Raw genomic sequence first — 26862 nt, forward strand, 5'->3', positions numbered from 1 at the left:
CAAATATAAGGGGAGGAGGTGGCAGGGAGGGAGGTGGCCGGGGCGAGGCTGGCTGCGAGCCCCCGGCGAAGCGCTGCCCTGCCAAAGAAGGTGAAGTTCACCGGGACACAAAGCACCAGGGGGAAGCAGACGATGCGCCCTTCTGCCGCGGATGGTGAAACTTTCCTTTTGAAACGTTTGCAACCTCGGGGAGGACCAGGCAGGCCTGGTCACAACCTAAGCAGTGGGGAGGTGCTCGCCCTTAAATGAGAGAGCCCAGGAACTGACCAAGACTCAGCTGAGTTGGTAGCCCGGCCCCAGCCAGCCAGGCAGCCGTCCCCTCCTCCTCCTCCACCCCCCAAAAAAGTCTTGACCTTAGCAAAGTTAGTCATGCAGAATGTGCTGCGGATTTGAATGAGATTTGCATGTTGCAGCCAAGACCTCCCGAAGTAACGACCCTCCTCCTCCTCCTCCTCGGAGTGTGTGAAGTGTTCCTTTTGTGTGAATTTACGGGGTGAGGCTTCAATGATCCCCCCACAAATTTGCATTTAAATAGCGACATCAAGCGATTCGCGTGCCACACACCAGTGGGCTCCCAGATGTCAAGCCGAAGTCAGTCAGATGGCCATTGCCCAGCTGTCCTTCTAAACATCATCATACCAGAGCATGCAGTGACCTTAAAGGGACAGAGCCCTGCCTGGGCTTTCAACCACCACCCAAGGCTCCTCTTTCTCCGCACCCCACCCCTTACAAGGGTGGCGGGGGAGGGGGGAAGCCGGGTGTGAGGGGGGGAAGAGAGGACACGTCCGATCTGGCCTTTCAACATGTTCCATTGTACAGCCCCCGTCTGTTAAAAGCCTGAGAAAAGGAATCGCAGAGTCTACCACCATAAATCATGTTTAAGATCTCAACCCTTCTCCCCCCCCCTTTCTGTGTTCTCTAACAACACACAGCATAATGACCCATAATCGCACACCTTACACGGATCCCACAGATTCAAATTGATAATTTGCCCGGCCTCGGAGTGCGCGCGTGTGTGTACACATATACGCGTGTTTGTGTGCGCACGCGCTTATACACACTTACTTACACACGCGCGCACAATTGCACGCACACACGCAGGCACACTTGCGCGCGCTCTCTCTCTCTACTTTGGGATGATTCTCCCGAGACTATTATCGCAAACACTTCACTTATTATCTCACTGCCACCACCCTGAATAAGAAAGAACTGTTACACCTCAGTGGTTCAAACCTTCCCAATTTTCCCACGTGTATTCCCTGTTTATTTTGCCTGGTGCTCAAGTTCCACGCTGCTCGTCGTCCCCCCTCTACTCCCCCCCCACTCCAATTTGGTGTGTTTATGCGCGCCTGAGTGCAAGTTTCCACTTTTGCCAAAGAAACTTTGGAGGGAGGAAAAGTTCAGAGAGAAGGAACGGTGCCATCAGCTTGTGGTCACGCCAACCACCATGCGCGCGCGCGCGCTCTCGTGTTTAATTTTCACCCTTCTGTCCATTCTTATTATTCGAACGAGTATTATTTTATTTCGGATGGCCAAGCGAAGAATCGAAGCCAACTTGCCAACACCCATATTTCATTTTTAGTGTTTTTCAGGCGCCATTGATTAAGGACGTGTTCGGTTCCACTCGGAGTAATTTATGCCCGGCTTCACCGAAACAAATCTCAGCAAACTCTTGTTTCTTCGCTTCTCGAAGAGCCGCACATTTGTAGTTCAGCTATTTGTTTAAACTTGGCAAGGCTCTCCCAGAACAATTTGGGTTGGGAGTGTGTGTGTGTGTGTTGCGGGAGAGACACTGGGGGTGCCAAGGGTCGACTAATTTCCCAGGTCGGTGGCTAGTATTTCGGGGCGCCGTGCGCGCCCCTCGGAGGTCCTGACTCCGGATTGTGCTGCTGTTACAGCAAGATTCGTAGGGTAAACGCGATTTGGGCGCGCGCCTGGGATGTGCCGAAGGCTTCCGCCAGCATAACTAACTGGGCATTGGTGGTGGGTTTTTTTTGTTTTGGGTTTTTTTTGTTTTTTGTTTAGAGAGAAGCTTGCTCTGGAGACTCCTTGAAAGATCCTTCCCCTGCCAAGGCCGGCACTTTGGGGTCAGTGCAGAGGGATTTGGGCCAGGGGACCTAATTCCACAGCATCCAGCTCTGGCTCCAAGCCGCCCTGTCCTCTTTTTGCTACTGCAGCAGCAGCAGCGGCAGATCAGAGGTTGGCGGCGGCCCCTCTTTCCGGTGACCGTCCAGCTGAGAGGCAGGCGAGCCCAGGGACCTGGACCTGGAAGGAATTGGACCGCCCTCCTTGCCTGGACTTTGATTCCCTCCCGAATCCAATCCACCACCGTTTCCTTCTCCAAACAGATTCCAGGCACGCCAGCCCAAAAGGGCAAAGTTACAGCGGCGAGTGGCAGTGTAGGAATTGGAAATCTCTCTCTCTCTCTCTCTCTCTCTCTCTCTCTCTCTCTCTCTCTCACACACACACACACACACACACACACGCCTGTGCAAAGCCACCTGCCAGGCTCTGGTGCAGAGTTCGCTTCTGGCTCCGGAGCGAGACTCCGGACAGGCACGTGTGAACGTCAGCACGGTCTTGGGAATGCCCCTCTTCGCCTTCCTAGCCCACCCATACAAAACCAGGCAAAATATGGTATTGAGCTTCGATTGGCTTCATTCAGGTTAGCATTCACACCTGCCAAGCGCAAGGCGGGTGCTATGTATACCAAATAAACACACAGCAAGTTGGGGGGGGGGGAATCTTAACTAGCTCTGCTCAAACCGGCGTGGGGAGACGAAACCACGTTTAAGCTTTTTCTTCGTAGTGTCTTAAGGAGGTGAGGCGGACAATAACGCGCTGGTTAACTGGAGCAAAACGTAAGTTTTGTAGCAACAAGGTTTTTTTCCTCTCTCTCTCTCTCTTTCTGTGAACGAGCTGCTTTGATGATTTCCTTTCTCATCCCCGCCTACCTCCTTTTGGTTAGATTGCAAGGACTGGGGATGGTGCGGGCGGGCGCGCTGAGAAAAGACCTTTTAACTCTATTATTAGGCGAGTTTCACGAAAACACACATAGACCAAAATCTCCCTGAATAAAGAGATATAATTCTCTAAGTAAAGAAATTCTAGCGTCTCTTCGCCGCCCGGCGGTGGTGAAGTTTGACGAACAGCGCCTCCTTGGGTGGGGGAGACGAGATTTTCAGCGCAAATAAGATTGAGATCGTCAGTCGAGGGGACAAAAAGTAGCATCTCTCTCGCTCTCTGCCTCTCTCCCTCCCTTTCTACATTCCACGGTCTTATTGGGCTCCATTTGCCCCTCTTTTGAGTGGCAGTGGTGAGAAACAGCTTTCTCCGCTTGGGAGGCTGCTCCGAAGTTTCTTAGGCCTCTCGGATCCGCTGAGTATAAACGCGACGTTTCAGATTTAAGAGGAAGCGAGAGTTTTCTCTTCCCACCTTCTCCCAACGAACTCCCTCCTAGCAGCGGTCCTTAGTTTGGCATCTGCAAGCAGGGCATCCGCCTTGGGAAACTAAACGAGGGTGAAATGGCACCGAGATGGTTAGCCTGGAACAACCTTCCCAAGTAGACAAAAAACGGGGGAAAGGCGGGAGGGTGCCGCTACTTGAGAGTAAAGAGGCTCTCGGAGCAGGAGGGCAGCTCTGGCAACCGGGGAGAGTGAGAGGGGAGGGGAAAACAGGGATTCCGGAGCGAAGGTAATAGTCAGTGTGGAAAGTAACCACGGGAAGCGCGTTCAGCTGGAAGAAGAAACCGGGGGAACGTCCGTCACATTTGGGGCTTGGAAGAGTCTTCCTTTAGTTTAGAGGGACAGGACAGGACGCTTCCGTGTCTGGGAAGGATTGGAGAACGGAGCGGAGAATAGAGACCAGAAGCATTGATTTAAACTAAGCAAACCTCACGGAGGGAGAGGGAGAAAACGCACGTCAAATTGGAAGAACGTTGTTTGCCCGGAAGACTTTCTCTTTGCGATGAATGAATGAATGAAGGCTGTAGGGGAAAGGGGAAAAAAAAGAGCAATCCAATATAGGGAGGGGAGAGAGGGCTGGCGGCGGCGGCGTGGGGGATTGTTCCTGGAAGCAGGCAGGATCGGGCAAGGGAGGAAGTTTCGCAGCTTTTTAGGGGTCGAGAAAGCGCATCGTTTCCTAAAGACCTCCAGCGGTTCCAGGAAAAGCAAAGCCAGAGAGTTCGTCGGCATTTATTTAAATGGCCCTTTGTTGTCCTCTCCCTTTCCCTGCGCCGCCGGGCCTGTGTTTATTCGTAAACAAACAAAAGAAAAAACAAACAAAACGCCACCTCCCTTCCCTGCAAAGAAGTTTGCGAGCCGACCCGTCTTCATTATCCTACCATCAAAATCTCCACCGACTCCGACTGAACAAACAAGGATCGATCCGATCATTTCAGATATTATAATTGGCTTTAATTAAACACACTTCGTTCTAATTAACTCTGAAATTTTAGCATGCTTTGGGACGCTGGTGTCTGATTTGATATTGTCAGTCCAGATGTCCTAATAAAATTCAATCCTCCACTCAAGACTTCAATATTCACTAAGAACAAAATGCAAATTAAATGTAAAACCTAAAGTATCGCCAAAGGTATAATCAAGAAAGGTGTCTCCAAACTTCTCACTTTTTTTATTACGCAGTAGTTAGAAAATGCAGATTACAGCCTAACAAGACCTCGCCTGAATAATAGAGAGTTTAACTCTTTCCTGCTCTTTCCTGAGTCTAACCTAATGTGCTTGGGGAACCGGTGCACGCGCGCGCGCGCACCCTTGTCCTGCCGAGGACCAGAGCTGGGTGGGACTCGGGGCACATTTCCTTCAAAAACACGGTGCGCTCTTGAAGGCGATTTCGCCTAATTTGGGAGCGGGGAGGGTGCGACACCTCCAGTTCCCAGATATTTCCAAGATTGCAGAGAGGATATAAAGCTCCAGAGCCGCCTGGCACAATTTTTCGGCGACTTCCTTTTCCCTGTCGAGCCTAAAGGAAGTGGAGCATTTGGATAGAGGATCCTCCAGCAGCAGTTCAACTGCGCTGAGAGACCTGGCCACGCTCAGCTACTCCCTGGGCCAAGTAGGCTCTCTAACGTGTCCCCCACCCCACCCCGCAATCTTGCAAAGCAGTGGAGAAACAAGGACCCTCCATTCTCTCGGGGCTTTTCTCTCTCTCTCTCTCTCTCTCTCTCTCTCTCTCTCTCTCTCTCTCTCTCTCTCTCTCTCCATAGCCCACGATTGCGCATCCTTTTCAATAATTAAAGCCTTAAAAGCTGGTCCACCACCGAGCAAAGTTACATGACAGACTTCCCCGGACCAGCCTATTAAGAGAGGCTTTTTGATGGCTCCTGGACAGTTTAGCTGGGCGAGATGTCATTTGTTTGTTGCACTGGGAGTTTCGATCTATTGAATCGGGATAACAATAATAAACACGGAATGCTGTTACTCTTAAAAAGAGCACGGTTTGTAAGCAAGAACACTTGCTTATTTCCCTCCCGCCGCCCCCGCTTCGTACATTGTGCCACGTTAATAAAGTCACTTAAAGTTGTTGCTAATTTAACTTTGGCATTAAAAAAAAAAAAAGAGGAGGAAGAGGGAAGGGCATGACGTGCGAGTGTGTGTCGCACGCGGGTGATTTGCATTTTCTTTAGTATATTGAAATGAGGAGAGAACTGCTGGGCGGTTGGGCTGCCCAGAGCATAGCTAGGGGCCATGCAGAAATAAAAACAGAGAAAGAAAAGAAGAAAGAAAGAAACGGGCTCCTCTTCTAGACTATTAATAAGCAATTTGTCCCGCTGAAATTTACATTGCAAAGGGGGGAGGAGGAGGACGAGGGGGGGGAGAAGAACTGGCCTTCCGCGCGCATTTGTGCTGCTTTCAGCTGCGCCAGCGCTGTGCAAGCTGCCTTGGTGGATGAAAGGATGAAGTGTCCCACACCGCCCCCTCCCCTCCCCCCCAAAAAGTGATTTATGGTAGATATTTAAACTTTCCTTCCTTATAACTGTTAGGGGCAAGGTTTCTCTTGCGCGCGTTTAGCGTGGCTCTTGATTTGCATATGCTTGATCAATCTCCTCTCTCCCTTTCAAGTGGGACACTTGGAATCCCCCCCACCCCACCCTCCTTTGAAACGCACAAGTACACACTTCAGCCGAAGGGTTAATTTTAACTCCGCTCTTCACCCTGAAAATTGCGGCTTGTTGTGTTTCAAAGCTTATTTAGGTCTGAGAAATAATCCTAGATTGTGTTGGGTAAACAACAAGTGCTGGGATTCATCCCCTCTTCCACACACACACCACACTCCCTTCCTCGCAACCCAAATTTCCCATTGGCTTTAAGGGGGGGGGGAGAGGAGAAAAGGGGGAGAAATTTTTTTTAAAAAGAAAAGAGTTTGTAAAGGTTGAATAGCGGGTGCAGTCTGCCACCTAGAGGACACTTTGCGTTTCCATGGCAAATCCCTGGCGTTTGCTCGTATTAGATCCTTCTTTAGATCTTGATTGCTGTTTAAGTCACTTATCAAAATTACCCAGCTATTTCTCCGTGCCATTTTGCTTATGAAACATTGATTGCTTTGTTATTTGAACTTTTAAGAGCGCAGTATTAAAGAAAAAGAAAAGAAAGGCGCACAAAACAACTTCAACACTCTCCGCACAAGAAAATCGTTGCCATTTTTAGACATTAGATTAAAAGGTACGAAATGTAAAAATAATACAATTTGATTTGTTAGTCTAACTGCGATTTGAGAGTTGATGTCCCCAAAGGCCAGGCGAGCTTTTTCTCTTTATTTATTTTTATTAAAACATCAATCTACTGTGGAGCTGGGTGAACTCAGTTTCACCTAGAGAACATAAAATTCTCCATACCAAGGAAATAAGCACCTTTCATAAATCAACAGTATTCCTGACAGATCGATCAATTTTTGGTTGTTAATCCGAAAGGAGGAGTTTTAATTGCTTCCACCGTGTTTTTTCAGTTCAAGCACCTTTGGCGTTGCCAGACCCTTAAAAGTGCTTCACTCTGGCGCTATAATTTGGATGGAAAACAAAGTTACACCTTTCAAGCCAAATCACCTTCCCAACTCCCCCGAAACAACACGAGCAGCGCCAACATTCCTCTTCGGATCCCAACAGGGGTACCGAAACGACAACACAAAACAGAACTTTCTGACAACCTTCCAACAAACAGGGGCGCGGGCGCGCGCGGAGGCACACACAGATATACACAAGCCCGCAAGTAATCCACCCGAAGTTACACCGAGGAACACCCCACACGGTGCGTAAAAGGACAAAACCGCTGGCTGAGTGGCAAGAGGAGCTTCTGTCAAGCAGTGGCTTAGGACGCCTCTTGTCCTCAGACCCCTTTGATGCATGGAGCCAATTGCGGATCAAGTGAAATTGACAGCAACATCAGGCGCGCTGCCCTGCCTGATCAATCTGCCCCCTCGCCTAATTGGAGTCAGCGCAAGAGCAGCAAGGAAGCGAGAGTGGCTTTCTTTCTTTCCTTTCTCCCTCCTCCCTTGTGCCGAGTTACCAACCCAGCTGCACCACCCCCCTCCATCCCTCGGGCAACTTTGTCTCTTTCCAGAATCAGGACCACACACACACCTGAGACTGGAGGACCCCCTCGGAGAGAAAGGAAAGGGAGGAAGAGAAAGAGAAGTGAGAGGGGGGGGGGGAAGCAAGCAAGCAAGCGAGCGCAATGCTGGTAGTAATGGGACTCGCAAAACCCAATCGCTTACCTTTCACGGCTAATTAGGCAATAGACAGGTTTGTTTGGGTTCACAAAGGAGGCTAGGAGTGTTTATTGTGGACGGAAAGCTAGACTTGAGGAGTGTGTGTGATCTGGGCTATTTAATACATTACTTACCCGACGACAATCTCAGGAAAGCTCTACGGGGCAAAGGGATGTGAGAGAGCGCAGCAGTGCGCAAGCGCCCCCCCGGTTGAAACGGGAGGGAGGGGGGAGCGACAAGCGAATGGGACTTGGGGGAGGAGGAGGAGGAGGGAGGCTGGATGGAGGGGAGTCCGGAGTTGGGGGGGGGGGGCAAAGCGAGCAACAGTCTTGAAGAAAGTTTGGTGGGAGAGAGAGCTTGTCCTGGAGGAAGGCGCAAACCAGCAGTCAGGCAGCGGGCGAAAGGGATGGGAAGAAGCAGGCAAAGCGCGGCTGCGTCCTCGGATGTGGGTCGCTCCCCTCGAGAGGCCACCTCGGGCAAAGGCGGGGAGTGGCACTTCGCAGAGGTGGCATCTCCAAGCCCTGGGCGGCTGGCCAGAGGGGGGAGAAGAAGCGGCGGCCAAGGAGCCTCGGAGGCTCTCTGCTAAGGGCGCCGCCGAGCCAAGCTGGGTTTAACACCTTTTCACCAAAGGGTCGTGCGCGCCCAGACAACCGGGGTGGCCAAAGGGTCGGGTTTTCCCCTCTTGCTCTGCTTCTCCAGACAGGGTCCAGCTTCTCGGCCAGATCAGTGACTGCGTGCAGCATGACTAGCTTTGGGGACGGGTGGGCGCGGGGTTCCCCTCTTTCCCTGGATGCATGAATCTGGAGAAGGGGACTTGGGAATGTGGCGTCGAAGCTGCTTTGGGAAGCCTTGGTGGGAAAGGACGGCCACGACCTGGCCTTATTCTAGGCTCCTTTTAATTGAGGGCGAGAGGAAGGGAGAGAAAAGCAGTCTTGTTTTCTCGAAAGTCACCGCAAAGCCTTCATCCCGCGCTTTTTTCTTGACACCCAACTCACCAGTCCAGAAGACGTCTCTCTCCCATGCCTCCTTCCTCCCCTCCTCTTCAGATGTTCACTAATACAACGTTTCCTTCCCGTTTGTTTGCTTGTTTGTTTTGCGCCCAGGTTAATAATAGTAGTAGTAGTAATTAATTTAACCATAAAAAACCAGGCACATTTTCCTCCCGCTTTCCCACGCCTTGGCCACTCACCCCGATCACTATGAGTGGAAACTTAACCTCGGGTTTCTACACAAGTGGGAGACGGGTCCAAACACGGGAATCGCCCTGAAAGCTAGGAGGGCGAGCGCGCGAGCGCACACGCGCGCCAACGTGCCACCTTCCCGGGAGAAATAGTATGCGCGTCCCCAAACCACAGCAACATAAGAATACAACAGTTGGGATCGCGGCACGTTTCCCCCCACGCCTGCACCTGAAGACGCTGGGGCGCAGAGGGGAAAAGACCTTGCGATGAGCCCCCAAAACGGGCTGCCTTCGGGTGTCCCCCTCCGTTTCCATCTGTCAAGCGCTTTACGCTAGAGAGGCTGCTGGCGGCGCTGGTCTTTACTGCCCCGCGCCAGCAACTGGTGGGATCTGGACAGATCTGGCAACCTAGGCGTTTTTTAAAAATCGACAACACACAAACAGTGCCCATCCACGTAGGTTATCCTCTAAGGAGGAGGGGGGCAAGAAGGGGAGACAGTTCACGCCGGTAACAAAACGTTCCTCTCCCCAATCTAGCCAAATCGGACGATAAGTGAAAGGTGAATAGCACTGCGCTCCGCAAAAACAGAGGAACCCGAGGTTACTATGCCAAGGCTGGGTTGGAGAGCGACCGTGGCTCCCTGGTCGATAGCGCGTGCTTACTTGGAAGTAAGCACCGCTAAAGTCAACGGGAGTTACTTCCATGTAAAGCAGGCTCTAAGAAGCTCTGTAGATCTATGCCCCCCCCCCGCGCTTAAATGGCTACTGTATTGTGTGCCACCACAGTGCGCTGGAACTGAATGCGCCGCTGCTGACAATTTTCACGCTTATTCTAAAGGCAGGAATCTTAAAAGACGGAAAGGCGCTTAGGGGAGAACCTCAATCAGTCAATGCGGGGTGGTTGTTTTAAACTTCTCAGCTAACGCGTAAAAGACCGAGATGTAAAAGATATTTAAGACAGATCCACACACGAATTGTAAGCAAGTAGCGTGATGTAAGCCGCTCTGGGTCTTCAGAAGGCGCTAAGAAGTCACAACCCCAGGTGGGATTTAAACACACACACGCACACAATTTTTTTCACATTTTGGGACAAATTATACTGAAATACTTCGGTTTAAGTGGTCTGGATTGGGATGTATCATATTTCTCTTTTGCACCAGCTTCAGGAAGGAGCAGTACAGCCAGAATCTAAAAACAAAATGATTACTTAAAAAACACACCACCCAGCTAGTCATTAACAAATTATGGAAATTGACACCAAAGCACATTTTGTTACAAAGGGGAACACAAAGGTTCTATTACTTCATAAAGTAACAGATACACGAATTATATTGGGTTTTTTATTTTCTAGATCGTGGATGATGGGTACAAATCGATTTTTATTGTAGGAGAAGGTGAAGAGCTTAGACAGAGAATACAAAGTTGCCTGTTTCTCTCCTGAAAAAGAACTCAGTACATTTTAAAACAAAAAGGTGACCCTGGGGAAGCCCTCCTCCAAAACGCTCCGGCTGCTGATATATTTTTTGTACAAGTATTCGAGAGGAATCTTTTTTTAATAAAAAACACACACACCCAAACAAGCTCAGAACCCTTACCCCAAGAATAAGACACTGACATTTTGCCAATGTTTAAATGTCAGATTATTATTTTTTAAAAAATCTATTTTTGTAGTTCAAGAATTTTAATTTTGTAAGGAAACTTAATTATAATCTCCCCCCTAAAGTAATGAATTGCTACATTAGTCTTAGCTTTTCTCAGCAAGGGGACAGAAAAGAGGGGGAAAGAGATAGAAACTGAAAGTGACCATTAAAGGCTGCTGTCCTGAACACATTTACTTGGGAATAAACCTCACTGAGTATAGTGGGACTTACTTCTGAGTAGACGTGTATAGAATCACACTGTTTCAAAGGTATAGCAGAGGTAGTAGGAGTTCATCAGAAAGCAATTAAAAAAACCCTACCCACCCCAGTATTAATAATTACATGGCTGAAGAGTCAGCTGATCTGAGAGACAGTGCAATTAATTTAACTTGGAGAGTGTGTTCGGGCAAGAGAGTCTGTCTTTGTGTACGTGTGAATTCTCCCTTTTCTGGTTCAGGGACTGAGAGAGAGCCCAGGGTGTTAGGTCTTCATGCTGAAGTGTGGGTGCCTGAGGGTGGGCCATTTAGGAGAAATAGGCATAGTTCCTAATATAACTTACATAACCCAAGCTTCATATTTGTTTTTCAGAATTATCCACCTCAGGCTGAGACGAAAAGAACCATCTCCACCTTTCCTTTATCCAAGAGGATACGCCAGCCTTTCTGACCTGCAGTTCAACCCAAGCCACTGATTTTCAGAAGTTATCATGTGTTCAGTAGAACATCTAAGTAAGTGGGCAGAGGATTGCTAACAAAATAAAGAAAACTGATAAAATCATAAATTAGCATTAGTTACCGGGAAAAAGGAGGTACCATCAATCTTGCAGTACACAGCAAGAAGCCTTATTGTTTTGGAACGGTTTTCTCTTCATGACCACCTTAATTTCTGCTCTGGTATATGTGAAATTTATATAATATGTGGTATGTAGTTATGGAAACATTGACGTTGAGGCTGTTTGAAACCTAGTGCTACAGGACTGATATGTATTAGCTGAAAATATGGGGGTGATGAACACCCACATGCTCCTGGGTTCTGTCTCTTTGTCACACTCTGATGTGACAAAGAAATGAGACCTAGAGTGGACCTTTTAGATAAAAAGGTGGGGTGTGCTTACAATAGTGGACTCCATTTGGGTCTGTGTTATAATGCGCCCAAGCTGCAGATAGAGTCAGCAAGACTGTAGAGAGGCGGCCAAATCTTGCTTCTTCCAAATATCCAGGTTAATCTGGAACAGGTTTAGCCACCTCTCCCCACAGTGATTCTAATTAGACCTACCATGTGACAATAAAGGGGTATATGTCTTTCTATGACACTCACTGACTTTGCTTTTAAGGAGGGGAACCTATTAGACCCAGAGAGATGGGAGGAGAGGAACAGGTGCATTGAAATGGTAGGCATTCTCTTTCACCAGCCATTAAGACAGGTGAAAATTTGGTATAACAGGAAAAGGACCATTGCAGTCTGATTTCATCCTGTTCCAGTTTATCTTGTTCTGCAAATAATATAAGCAACAAAACAACAACAACAGCTGTGACAGAAACAATAACTTACAATACACCTAAAATTTGCCAGGTTAATTAAAACCTGCGCACAGATTTACAATCTAATGTAGAGACAAGACACATTGTGGAGGGAAGTAAAGGGGTGAAATGATGGTTTTTTTAAAGGAGGGGTTCGAACACAGAGCCAGAAGACGAGAGCACGATGTAAGGCAGGAATTGCAGAGAGGGAACAAAGGACATTATATGCAATGATATAAAGGTGAATTTTGATAGCCATAAGGCAGGAGGGAAGGACGTTGATAGGCTCTAAAGAGCCAGGGCGGTAAAGTGGGTAATGATGATGTGAATGTATATAATTAAATGGAAAATAAATAACACACACACAAACACACACATGTGTGTGTGTGTGTGTGTGTGTAGACAAGGGACATTTGTGGGGAATAAAGAGAGCAGTCTTAGGTTTAAGGCTGATATCGGTAGGTAGGTCTAAGATCCTGAGGAGGAACAGAGAAAGAAAATAGTTACAGAAGAGCAAAACCAGTAAGACATTTGAAAATGTTCACAGGCGTCTTGATTTGAAATCAAGGAGAGATTGAGAGGACACTGGTGATGAGAACAGTGAAACTGAGTAATGCAAACTGAGCCGCAAGTAGAATATATCAAATGAGCGGCAGCACGCAGGAGAGAGAGGGAAGTTATTTAATAACAGATGTTGAAAGATGAAGTACAAGGTTGTAATAGTCAATGAGAAAAAATGAGAGAATGGGCTGAAATGCTGGCAAAGCCTGCAGAAAGAAAATAACGAATTAAGGTCTATATTAAACAACTGAAAATAACAAGACCTGGAAGAGTGGAGGAAGAGGAAAGGAAGAATTAGAAGAAGACACGATTCCGGCCTTGATAAGTCTACAAACACTAGCATGATCAAGAACAAGAAAAGGTGATGTTGCAGCAATAAGAAAACCAGAAGCTCAGTTTTAGTGGAGTTATATTTTAGATACAGTGGTACCTTGGGTTAAGAACTTAATTCGTTCTGGAGGTCCATTCTTAACCTAAAACTGTTCTTAACCTGACGTACCACTTTAGCTAATGGGGCCTCTTGCTGCCGCCGCCACACAATTTCTGTTCTCATCCTGAAGCAAAATTCTTAACCCGTGGTACTATTTCTGGGTAAGCGGAGTCTGTAACCTGAAGTGTCTGTAACCCGAGGTACCACTGTAATGGGCACTTATCTGATGAGAAGCAGAGCAGAGACTGGGGCAAGAGAAGAAGAAGATAGTTTGTGTAAAGAATTGTAAGTCATTGGCATAAAGGTGGAATATTTTCTTTCTTAATTTAAATGGAGGCAGACAGGAGAAGTAAATGTTGCCCAGTTGATTCCATGGATGATCCTCTCTTCATAGTGACAAAGTTGTTATAAGAACCACAACAGTGCAATAGTCACCATTTTCGTCCCAGAAATGTGCCTCCAGTTTGGCATTTGGAAACTCTTGTCACTGTCAGAAAAGCAAGTATAGGAACTTGGTTTTGCAGAATGTTTGCACAATATCTGTTGAAATGGTCTTCTGATTCCTACTGGCTCATATGAACACTGCAATATACAATAGTAAATGATGGATTCCACTAGAGACTTTTGGCTACAAAATCATGCGAGATCAACCATTTTTTGTTGTCCAGTGCAGCAGTAGTAGGATGTTCAGTTTTAGCGTTGCAAAGAATCAGACTAAGCTGTGGTAGTATCAGGTTCAGTACCAGAGGAAGCCCCAGTGGTTCCTGCTGAATATCCCCCCACCCCACTCCAATAGTGGCTGTGGTTGGGAGTCTCCTCACTACGGCAGCAATAATATGAGTGTATGCCTTCTTAAGCCATGAAACCTTGGCCATATCTAATTCAAGGATCCATCTCCATGCCCTTAGTCAGATATTAATTAATTCCAGGAAAGTTTACACTGGGCATCCTCCATCAAACATCTTCCTCTGGTAATTAGATTAAGTCTAAATTTACATTTCCTGCAAAATGCCCACGAGGGACAAAAGAACGTAAGACAAGCTTGCTGGATCAGACCAATGGGTCATCAAGTCCCTGTGTCCTGTTCTCACACTGGCCACCCAGATGCCTGTGGAAAGCTTGTAAGCAGGACATGAGCACAACAAGGCTCTGCATACCTGCAATTCCCAGCAATGCGGCACTGTGCATCTGACAGGCATGGTAGCCATTGAGAACCTTGTCCTCCATGAATTTGTTTTTCTAAAAATTGATTTATTAACAAAAAAGGGCAAACATAATAAAGAAAAGAAAAAGAAAAGAAAAGAAACAATGAATCAAAAATTTAATCCATAAAGTGTTAATATTTGTATGAGAAATAAAATCATTCCATGATAACTGGGCAATTCTTGCGAACTTCATCCAAGTAAGCAAAGCAGTATTGTCATTTTTAAACCAACAGTGTCCATTGCAATAATGTCTGTGGTGTGTAGTCATCTTCAGTAAAGACCCCCAGGACAGAACTGCAGTGGACACATATTTAAGATATGGGTCCATAACAAGATACTCAAGTACCTTATGCAATATGTTCAATAACAGTTTACATCAGATGTATAATGCCTTTAACAATTCGTTGGCGGTGGTGCGGGTGGCGAAGAAACAGCTTACAGAATACAGTGATTGACCTAACCTGACAGAACCAAATATGTATGTGTGTGTATATATATATATATATATATATATATATATATATATATATGCGTAGGTAGTTCCCTTACGAAGGGGCAAGAGCCAGTTTTAGCCTCTGCCAGTCATAATTGACAACAGTGAGCTAGATGGATCAATTGCCCGACTGTGGCAGTTTTCTGTGCACACTGCAGTTTCCTGTGTACACTGACTGGCCAGTGACTCTACAGGGTTCAGGCAAGGATTTTTCCTAGCCCTACCAGGAGGTGCTGAAGACTGAACCTGAGGACTTCTGCAGGTAAAAGCGTGAGTTATGGTCATTCTTTCCTCTGAGCTACTCCTCTGTCCTTTTGGATGGGATAGCAAAACGACCTCCAAGATCTTCCTGACTCAGCCAAGAGTCCTATGGCTGATGCTTTGCAAGCGTTTGGTGACGCTTCCAGGTGAATGTGCCAAATAAATAGTGGAGAAAAAGGATAGGGAGCACTTGGATGTCTCTGACTGCTACTCTATCCATTTATCCTCCCCAACTAAGGGAGATAATCATATAAAATAAATCTGAGTTGGTCCTACTTCAAAACTGAAGAGCAAAACAGAAGCCACATTGTTGTTCATCTAGTTCCTTCCTGCCTGAAAGCCACTTCCCTAATGAGTTACTTCTGAAATGGGAGGGAGATGAGTTCACCAGCATCCTTTTGGGATAAACCTAGCCATACGCCCCCATAGCTTCTGCATATTAATTAGTGGGCTTGGCAGCTTAAAAAAGGTAGAGAGGTATGGGGTCTTTTTCTCTGTAGCACATATATTTAGTTCCAGCTCTCATGGAATTAATATCTCAGAGCCCATGAAGTGCTTCCACTGAATGTTTCAGCAACACAAATGATCACGATCATCATTATTTTTAAAAGCAAATAAGAACATTTCATTCTATGATCAGAGGTTGTAGAAACATTGTGTGGAATATAGGATTCCACTTATGGATAAGAAACTGGGAAGAAGCTGGCAAAATTTATTTATTTCCATAGGAATTTAGTTGTTTGTCTGGCACAACTAAAATCCTCAAACGCTTTAAATCATGAAGGTTTTGTTTGAACTTTATTGGCTTCTCTTCTTCTTGCCCCTATGAAACAAGCTTTGGGAACTCTGTACATTTAGGAGTAAACACAGATTCTTATTTCTTCCCTTCACGTTCCTTACTTTCAGCCTTCCTCCCTTTCTTGTTAAAAATCAGTTTTTTAAATACTCTTTTTAAAGACAGCCTTAATAAAGATGTAGAAGAGGCAGCATGACCAAAGCCATTGCAAAACATTTGCTCATACATGCAACCGTTGCTAGAGTTGAAAGGCATTGTGATAAGGTTATTGAGCCCCAGTGTACGGTTTTCTTTGTATGACCCTGATCCAAAGAAACACAACTGCTCCAGAAGAGTCACTCGTATTGCCATCTTGTTTTCTGAAAGACCAATCAGAGCTAGAGATGCAAAACGTCTCTAGATAGAGACAGAGATGGGAGCAGTTGAATTGTATTCTATGGAGACCTAATGTAGCATAGCAGCCTAAGGGACTGAGAACCAGTCACCATTAAGTCACTAGATTGCCCAAGTAAACCACTGCTTCTCAGTTTCAGCCCCCCCCCGGCAAAATTATCATACGGAAGTGCTTTGAACACTTCAAAGCATGTTGTTGTTGTTGACAGCCTCCCTTGATACCTATGTCAAATGTACACTGCGAGTTATTGAATGTGGTTCTCCTCTCCCCAATCTATTGATTGCGGTGCACACCCTTAACTTTCTTTTTTCTTTTTGTCTGTACTGGTAGGCTTTGTATATACCATACCTTTACAGAACATTAAAAGCACATTCTTTCCCTCAAATAATTATGGGTTCTGCAGTTTACCTCTCACAGGCAACCCCAGCAGTTCTCAGCAACACTTAACCAACTACAGCATCCACACTTCTTTGAAGGAAAGAATATACTTTAAAGGTATAGCACAGAGCTTTCCAAACTTTTCATATTGGTGGCACACTTTTTAGACAGGCATCATTTCATGACACAATAACTCAGTTTTACTAGCAAACAGGAAGTTAAACTAACCCCTTTCCTGCCCCGGGAGGAGCGTGGGGAGTGTTCGTGCGACACACCTACACACTACAGCCGACACATTAACGTGTCGTGACACACAGTTTGGAAAGCTCTGCTGTAGTGTGTACACAGACTGCTTTCCTCTCATTCTTGAATCAGCACGGCAACTGGTTACACACCTGAGGCTATCTGCAAAAATGATGGTTAAAGTATGTGTTTGTGTGTATGGGGGAGGGGGGGGAATAAAATTAAAAAGCTATATTGTCCACAGACTTTACTTTGTTTTCTACCTTTTATTGAGATCATTCATAAACTAGACTAGCCTAAAACGAGTAACTTGTGAAAACAAACTGAGATGAAGGAGCAGGCTTATTGGGTGAGGAGCTGAGCTAAATTTGAACCCAGAACTTTTTTCCCACCTCAGTCGTGAAACGTGAAGAGAGAGCAAGACAGCATACGCAAAGTGTCTGTCTCTTCCTCTCCACCGGCCGCTGGTATTACTCCCACCCCTCAACTGCAATTTGGGTTAAGGACTTCCAGGTCAGAGAGCATGAGCTCAGTCACTTTCTTATTTCAGAAATTAAGCTCTGCTTGGCGGTTCTGCTTCCAAGTGGGCTTCAGCCTTGACATTCCTCATTGTACAAATATGACACCATCAGGTTAAATTCACATGTGTTAGCACTTCTGTCTACGCAGCAAATACAGCCGGCATAGGGGAAGTCAATGGGGTAACCTGTCCATTCCTTTTTCGTCGCTTTCGTGTGCCTCACCCTCTATCAGCAGTTTTCTGTCTTTGTGCTTTAATCTTATTCTTCCTTCTACCTTGCAGTGTGTCAGAACGGCTTCATTCAGTGCTGAGATGGAAAAAACTGCATACTCCAACTCTGCAGGGATACTACAGAACTGAACAGTCGAGTTTCCCCCTGGTACCAGCATCTTACCTTTGCAGTTTTTGCTCTTCCACCAGCCCTGAAGCAACTTGTCTGCTCCCAAATTGGAATCTTCCTTATGGCAGCACAGATACTTGATACTCCTTTACTGGTAAGGCAGGCTGTAAATGTATTGTGAAGTGCAATTAAGTGCATAACGGTGGCCAAATACTCTCCTCATTCACCTGTGCATTATTTTTCTTGCAGAGAATTCTTACTTTTGTTTACATTTCATAGTGTTTCGTTTTTAATGGCTGCGAGACAATACAGGATCTGTGCCATTTTGAACAGCTCTTTATCCCTGATTTAGAACTGGAATCACTATATTTTTTTGAATAGCACGTTGAGATTTTGCAAAAGTGAGCAGAGAAACAAACCCTGTCCATAGGCTTACAATCTCATACAAACTGAAGTGTGGAGAATATGAAAGGGTTAGAAGGCAGACTACCCAAAGCCCTTTTAGATACACTATGATTAACACCACAAAATATCTTCCTAAGTTCCCCTAATTTTAATTGTTCACTAAATGCTTCCTTCTGTTTTGGGCTATACCTTTACAGATTCTTCTTCAGTGGTGGATGGAAAGTGAGTAAAGAATCATGACAGAAAAGGTCATACTCTCAAAACCAAGAAAAATAAAAGTAATGTCATCTCCTCTAGTGTTGAAGGTTAAATATTTTAGTGAAAAGTGTCAGGGATATAAGAGGACATTGACTGAAACAGTGGCCTGCTTTCCTTAAGTAACTGTCTTTGTGCCACAGTCTTGAATCCCCCAGCTTAAAGCCCTATTGGAAATGAGGTCACAGGGTGAGAGGTCAAGTATCAGGTGACCATGAGTTCAAGTTAAAATGTGGCAGCAGTGCTCACCAGGGACAGAGAAAGCCAAAAATCACACACACACACAAACTTCACCAGCAGACATAGAGTTCTGTCAGGCATAACAAAAAATAAAGATCTGATCTCTTTGTGTATCAAAAATTAAAATGAGTATGGGAAATACTGTAAATGTTTGCTCTAGGCTTGTTTGCTAGTGGGGTAGGTTTATGGTCTGCTTCTAGAGACAGCTCAGATGATGAAAGAAAATTAATGTATTGCATTCAAATATTACTAGCAGAATATGCTCACTATGTCAGAATTATCTGGAAATTTCAAGAGAAACTGCAATGTGATAGAAACTTTTTTGTTAACTTTAGAATGTTAAATTTTAAACATTGATCTCCATATTATTTACAAAAGGCTTACAGCCTGTCCAGTATTATTATTATTACAGTATTATTTACTCACAACTGAGTCGTGCTATATTCCACAGAGCTTATTCCCAATGGTGCATTGGTTCGCTTGTTGCATTTGTTGTACTATTAATATTACCCACCTATCACTAGCAGATCCCAGGGTGGTTTTCAGCAAATTAAAATCAGAATTAAAAACATTTAAAATGGATTACAGTCACAGGAAACAGGTGAGTTCTGAAAACACATATCTCAGGTGTCAAAGGCCCAGGGTAAAAGGGGCATTTTCAGTTTTGCCAAAAGTTATTTTGTGAATTTGCCAGACACACACCTGTGTGGAGGGAATTCCACAACTTAGGGGCTACCACAGAGAATGCCTTATCTGGTGGCTGTAGGGATGTGTAGAGATGCTAGGGGAGGATATATTTATTAGATATTATCCTTCCTTTCTCATGTTTGTGAGTTCAGCAGAGTGCATTCCTTTGCAGCTTAGAAGGGAAGCTTAGATAGGCTAGTTTTAGCCTTTTAGTTTAAGTCATTCAGGATGTTTTAAGGCAGACTGGATTCTCCTGGTATTTCCCTCCTGAAAACAATAACCACATAAACAATCTTGTAAATGGTAAAAATGACATTTACTCACTCAGAATACTTGTTGAAGAGTAACAGACGCAGCAGCTGTGTTCAGGCAGGCTTAAAATGGTAATCCAGTTACGACATCATACTTTAGTCCAGTTTAAAATAGAGTCTGGGCCTCAGACTCAGCATATGTTCTCATGTTGCTGGAATGAGGTGAGAACAGGACACAGTGGGTCTCAGAGTTCTCTCTAGCAAATTTACAGGAAAACTCTTTGAGCTTCAGCCCCTATCATGTGCCTGTCTAGCAAACATACATCATTGGTTTGACTGCATTGTAAATATCCCACAGAGGCACTACCCCAAAACTTCTGAGAGAGGTGGAACGACTAAGAGGGCCCCCAATGCAAATCTTAACACTAAGCAGGGTCTCTAGGGAGGCGGTGGCCTTTGCAGCTATCTGGGGCCTAAGTCTTTTAGGGCTTTAAAGGGTAGCATGAGCACCTTAAATTGGGCCAAGAAACATACAGGCATCTGGTGCAGCTGCCTTAAAATGGGTTATGTGAATTCTAAAGGCAACCCTAGCTAGCAATCTGGCCAACTGCATTTTAGACCAGTTCAAGTTCTGAGTCAAGGTCAGCCTCGTGTACACAGGATTGCCATAATCCAATCTGGAAGTTTAACTAAAGTGTGGAGCACCATGGCTAAGTCATCTCTGCCTAAAAGGAATCACAGCTGGTGAACCAGCAATAGCTGGAAATAGGCACTCTGAACTACCAAGGCCGCCTGAACCCCTGCTCCTTTCAGGGGAATGTAACCGCTATCCAGAAAACACTCTCTTCCCACCTCCTGGATTTGATAACTTGGAACACATAACACACCTGTCTTTTCAGGATTCAATTTCTTGGCCCACATCCAGCCCATCACTGCCTCCAAACACTTGCCTAACACCTCAGCTGCCTCCTCTCCTGATCCATTTTGTGAATGGAAGGACATGTCTGGATTCAGCCCAGTGTCATTGTGGTACCAGTTCTGCGAGGAGCAATGCACATTGATGAGAAGGGATACTCTCATGGGACTAGCAGTCCTTTTCACTTGTTGAAACAGTAAAAAAAACTCCTCTGGCACCAGAAAGAGATACAGCAGGTGAATTAAATGTTACTTTTAAAAAAAAATCTATTACTTATTTTCACTTTTTACATTTGCATTTCAGTCATTCTCCGTTGAGTACATGGAATCACCCAGTTTTTCCTTCTCAAAACAGTCTTATAAAATAGGTGAGTGAGGAGTATAACTTTCTCTGCTGCCATTCTGCCTAAAATAGCACTCAAAGCAGCTTACAGAACTATTAAAATATAAATGATAATCGCTTACTTTCCCCAAAAAACTGTACAAAAATAAAGCATAAAGTATAACACATCAGAAAAAATTAAACAGATAAAGACTATTATGGGCATAGCCAGGATTTTTGTCGGGAGGCAGGTCTTTTGTTGGGGGGGGGCAGAACCTCAGCTAGCTATGTATTTTTATTGATTTTTATTGAATGGGGGGGCAGCTGCCCCTCCATGCCCCCCCTTGGCTACACCCATGAAGACTACAATGCTGAATGTACTTATATATATATATATATACATGTAAAGACTGATACAACCATGCACATGATTGCTGTATCAAATAACAACAGGCCTAGCAATCCTGACCCAGGATCTGAGAAGGTTGACAAAATAAAATATGTTTAATCTTGTGCTTGAAGCTTCATAACATGGTGGCCTCCCTGGTATCCCTGCAGACAAAACTTCAAGAGCTGCGGCAACCCTTTGGGGGGTATGACCCCACTCCAAATGATCAAGCCCAGGAGAATCCAATTTATAAATCTCTAAAAAGAGGGGGAGTTATGCAGGAAAAGCACCCCCTAAGGGTGGAACTGCACAGTATATAAAGTACAGGGACGTTCACCAAATACTGTGTCAATACTTCATTTGAAGTGGATGTCCAAAGTGGGGATATCTTTTCCCCAGTGATGATAAAAGCCACTTAGGGAATAGTTTTCATTGGGGGAAAATGGAGGAAAGTGGAAGTCTTATATGCCTGTCTTCAACTTAAAACTGCAAACTCTGTGGTTGCACTGCATGTGACATACACTCCACCCCGCCAAGAACTGCATATACGTTATTTGGCCTCCTCAAACTCCTTAGGAATTCATAGGTCACAACAAGTACATTGGCTCATGTTTGGAAGCGAACCGGCAACCAGAGTAGCTGAGCAAGAATCAGTATAATATGATTCCAGTGCCTTGCTCCATCCGGAAGGTGGGTGGTGGCATTGTATTCCAGCTATACTGGCGTGGTTAAGAACAGAACCTGTATAATGCCATCAGTGTGTGATTTTGCTTAAGTGTTTCATGTGAATATCAAATGCTATGGATGGACCTTTACAGAATAGGTTAATTGCTTCTGGGAAAGGGCCACAGCTCAGGGGCAGAGCCTCTGCTTTGCATGCAAAAGATCCCAGGTTCAACTCTCTAGGTAGAGCTGGAACTGCCTCCTTTCTGAAAGCTAGAGAGATGCTGCCATGTAGTGCAGGCAATATTGAGCGAGGCAGCTTCTTATGCAGCAAAACAGAAATTACCCAACATTGCTGAAAAAGCCCTGTCGTTTGGGAATAGAAATAAAGCTGTGATTCCAGTTATCAAAGGCTAACTTCTCCTGACTGTTCCTAAACAAAACTGAAGTAGTTTCATCACAGCCCCTGAGCTGTGTCCAGGTTGAAATGGATTGAGGAAGTTAGCCTTTTCTAGAATTGCATATCGCTGCTAGACCACCACATGCTCAGCCATATAGTACTAACAGATACCTCTGAATGCCACAGGTTCAGTTTTCCATAAAACTGCCTTTCTCTCCTGTCACAGTAATGTGCTCATCTGTGGTTTGCATTGTACTGCATTGTACTACTTCAATGGAGGGAGCAGCACTGGTATGATATCCTGGGTCAGTACACTGTAACGTACTACAGATGCAACCTTGGTTTAGTAACACAGCATTTTTCTCCTAAGAATTGAAGCACGTATAACATCTTTAAAGAGGGATGGAAGGGGTGAAAGGCAGTTCCCCAAGTCCTTCTCAGAGAAGGACAGATTATTTTGTATATGCTAGAAGTGTTCGGTTGCAGTCTTAAATACATTTAGTAGTACATTTTCTTGATCTCAATAACTGATTGCTGCGATGCAATTCTGCAGTGATACAAATTTATTGCAAATTATTATTACAAGAAGAGTAAGCTTTAATTTTCTTTAGTGTACATGCAATATTGGAAGAATACATAAAGTGTACACTTCCTTAAACTCTTGCCCTGCCTGTACATGGGCTGCTTAAATTCACATGTATAAAATAGCACAATTCTCATTGTTGACCAGAAAAGATTAATGCCTCTTAACTATCTGCCCTATACGCAAATGCTCCCTTGGCACAGGTCTTTCTGAAATGAATAGCGCTTGCTTGGGTGAAGCAGTTTAAGGACCAAGCCTCTATATTTCCATCAGTGCAGGAGCAAGACGTTTTTCTGGAGACTCGTCACTTCCAAGGAACATTCCAGCTAATGGTGGTTTTGCCCACAATGCTGTGTTTCTTTTGTATCCCAAACCACAGATTGATAGGTAGCCATTATAGCTGGAATTCCTTGAAGCTGTAATGAGAGGGCTGTAATTTCATGGCTGTGAGGCCATAAGCTATGAAATATGACCTTTATACAGTGTGAGAAAGAAAACCCAGCACTGTTTTTATATTGTTCTAGTAGGAATCTACTATGAAGAAACCCTCAAATTTCTCACACAATTGGTCTTAGGGTGCTTTTGCACTTCACCAGTGACCCATGGGTCAAACTGACCTTTGCCACAGTCTACACCAGAGCACTGAAGTTAAGTCACTGAAGCACATACCGTTTTCCCAGACGCTTCTAGGGTGAGCAGAAGCAAAGGAGAGCAGGGCTCCGCTATCTTTAGCACTCGTGTAAGTGCAGGTGTAAGCCTTCCTCACCCTTGGATGGCAAACTGTGCCTGCCAAAATTATGCACTCTTTCTGGCCTGTATTCTTCTGTAACTGGTCATCCAAGCTACTTCCATCTGTGCTGCCAACCTAGTGTATGTTTCATCTGCTCCTGATCCAAGCCAATAATGAATCAGCTCTGTAGGTGGAGCAAGATGGGATGATAACAGTGCAATTCTGTATGACTGCTCAGAAGCTCAGACTCATTTAATTCAACGGACCTTTCTGCCAGGGAAGTGGGTGTGAAGATTGTAACACATTTCAAGTGTTCACTTACATTGTCTCAGTGATATTTGCAATACCCTTGCGCAGGAGGCCTTTATTATGCCCATTTTGCAGGCTAGGGGTTGTGGCTAGGGCTGATAAAATAGTGGCTTACTAGCTCTGCCCACTGAGTTCATGACTGAGAGCAGAGGTCTGAACTGTGCATATCCTAGCTCATAGATTAGACTCTAAGATATGGGCTTCATGTTCAATGGGAAGACAGCCCAGCTCCTGCCTGTTCAGAACTTTGAGGGGAACTGTCCATACCAAGAGAGGAAGGGCTGCTTTTCTGCCCTGCTCCTTATCTCTGGTTCTGGTTATCCTCTCACAGGGGAAACGCAGGATCCCCCTCCTTCTTCAGTCAGCCTTGCATGGTAAGCTGCCATGAGCAGATTTGGGGAGAAGAGATAAGACTGCTAGTTATTTGAATGACTTGCCATCTACCCCTGGACCCACGTAGGCAACTCTGTTAATGGAGAAAGATGGAGAAATAACACTTGCAGTACAATCCTCTACATGTCTGTGCAGAAGTAAGAGGAACGGCTTGTATGCAATGGAGTGCTAAGTAAATGCTCCAGCAGCTCAAGAGTTTCCATTAGTGCTATGGGGCTTTGCTCCCTGTCCTCCCCCTAGGTAAAGGTAAAGGAGACCCTTGACCATTAGGTCCAGTCGTGGCCGACTCTGGGGTTGCGGCGCTCATCTCGTTTTATTGGCTGAGGGAGCCGGCGTACAGCTTCCGGGTCATGTGGCCAGCATGACTAAGCCACTTCTGGAGAACCAGAGCAGTGCACGGAAACGGCGTTTACCTTCCCGCCGGAGTGGTACCAATTTATCTACTTGCACTTTGACATGCTTTTGAACTGCTAGGTTGGCAGGAGCAGGGTCTGAGCAATGAGAGCTCACCCCGTCGCGGGGATTCGAACCGCCGACCTTCTGATCGGTAAGTCCTAGGCTCTGTGGTTTAACCCACAGCACCACCCGTGTCCCGTCCTCCCCCTACATGCCCCCTAAATCTGTCCTGGGTTTCCCCATACGCTCTGGAGCAGATTTGAGGAGGGACACAACAGGGGATGCACATGAGGAGAGGAGAGGGTGCAAAGTCCTGTAGCACAAGTGGAAATCTTTGTGCCAATGAGAAGCTTACTTAGTGTTGCATTGGGTACACCTTGGGCCAGTCATTCACTCTCAGCCTAACCCACCTCACAGGGTTGTTGTAAGGATAAAATGGGGAAGAGGAGAACAATATAGACCACCTTGAGCTTCTTGGAGGAATAGTGGGATTTAAATGCAATAATTATAAATAAAGCAAATAAGTAATCGAGTTCCATGTGGCTTTTCCCTTGGTATAGGATTTCAGCCTTTGTATTTATGTAGTACACTCAAAGTATTCACAGCACTCAAGATACTTACAACAGCCTTGCGAGGGAGGTAACTTACCAGCACTTCAACAAACATCTGAATTCACCATAAGAATCTTTAGCTTGCTCTCTTCAGAAACTGATACTTAAAGTTATATTACAGATTATTAGAACCGAAAGAGCTCTATTTAAATAGAACCATTTCTTCACCACTTCCTGAGCTGTTAAGCATTACGACATAGTCATGTTACACATGTTCAATATAATTGTAAAGTTGGTGTATTATAGTTCCATATACAGTATATATAACCCCTGGAAGAATAATCAGAAAGCAGGTTAAGACAGAATACAATTTATTAGTACCTGCTTTTTCCTGTAAAGACTATACTGGTGGCAATAATAATGACTTATGTGACTTGGCTAAGCTGAATATTATTAGACAAGGAGAATATTATTATAAAGGAAATTATCTGCCCTTTATTATGTCCTGTTTTATTCACTTCTGCAAAACAGAACATTTTGGCAAGAGTAGGATTGTCTGGCTTGGGCCATTTAGGGTCTAATCATATATATTTTTATATCTGTAGCACTTTAAACTGTTCCTGTTGCAGTAGTTAAAATACAGAAATGTTTATTAACTTTTAAAATGAGAAAATTCTGAATGAAATTATTGTTTCGCCTCTTCGATTAAAGGAAAATTGTTTTGGATGATCTTATCAGGCTTTGTCGGCCTGCCATCTACTGGCTGGACTTTTGTAAGTTTTCCAAAAGGACCGAAAAAGCTTCCTAAATGGAAACATATGTGCAAGTTTTTAAAAACTTGCATTGTAGAGTTGACAAAGCCATGGCTATGAAGAATGCATAGCAACCACAGAATGCATGGACATGATAGGAAATGTTAGGGGGACCAAATAGACAATAGATGACCAAAGGGATAAGTTTGGGTATCTTGCTGATTGTCTAATACCATGTTTGTTTTTCCTCTCCCCTTTTAGTTAATCTTAATAGCCGAGAGCTACGTTTTACTATTTTTAAACCACTGAGTGAAGCTTAATGAATGCTACCTCTTCAGATCTAAAATCCCAACAGTTGTTAATTAGTCATGGTTGACCTACAGTGGTGACAGACTGTACCAAAAATACTAGGTGTAGGAAAGGAAATAGTTACAGCTTCCACTTCTAAATGGATCAGTACATAATTTCCCTTTAGTGATTCATAGGTTTACTACTAAGGGCACAGGAATGACAATTTTCTTATGTCGCCATTTATGTTTTGTAGACTCATCGAGTTGGAAGGGACTTTGGAGATCATCTAGCTAAACCCGCTGCTGAATGCAGGTCTGGGACGAAGGATGCTGCTACAGCATCCCTGACAGATGGCTGTCAACGCCCTGCAACAAATAAGAACTCACCACCTCTCCGTTCAACAACTGAACAGTTATTCTTGTTAAGAAGTTTCTATGGACCCTGGGCCCTAAATAGTGGTGGTTGTGACTATGGTGTCTGTAGAAAGCACGACAATTTTTAGCTGGGTCAAACCAATAACCTTTATTCAGTTCCATTTCAGTTACTGAAAAGAGAACTTGATTGTGGAAAATGGGTCAAATCTAGTTATTTCATTGGCAATCAAAATGCAGGAAGATGAAAATATTCTTTACTGTGATCCACTGATGT

The 26862-nt window shown here is 44.9% G+C and overlaps 1 protein-coding gene and 1 long non-coding RNA gene across 4 annotated transcripts in view; one reads left to right on the forward strand and one right to left on the reverse strand.

Moving 5' to 3' along the window:
• EBF3 (EBF transcription factor 3) overlaps positions 1-17841 on the reverse strand; it is a gene marked incomplete at its 3' end in the record, with an annotated part of 186100 nt that extends 168259 nt beyond the window's left edge. Inside the window, exon 1 of one of the 3 annotated variants that reach the window (XM_083616929.1) lies at positions 17738-17841. Of the gene's footprint in view, positions 1-7728; positions 7859-17737 lie in introns of those variants that run through there. The other 2 variants (XM_083616938.1, XM_083616940.1) reach the window with 2 other exon arrangements.
• LOC310764000 lies at positions 2088-26862 on the forward strand. Its single transcript, XR_014548957.1, has 4 exons — positions 2088-2861; positions 11131-11270; positions 17626-17837; positions 26468-26862. It is a non-coding gene; the product is annotated as an uncharacterized lncRNA (long non-coding RNA).

The sequence above is a fragment of the Podarcis filfolensis genome, assembly GCF_964270895.1.
Source record: "Podarcis filfolensis genome assembly, chromosome: 5".
In the NCBI taxonomy this organism is placed as follows: Eukaryota; Metazoa; Chordata; class Lepidosauria; order Squamata; family Lacertidae; genus Podarcis; species Podarcis filfolensis.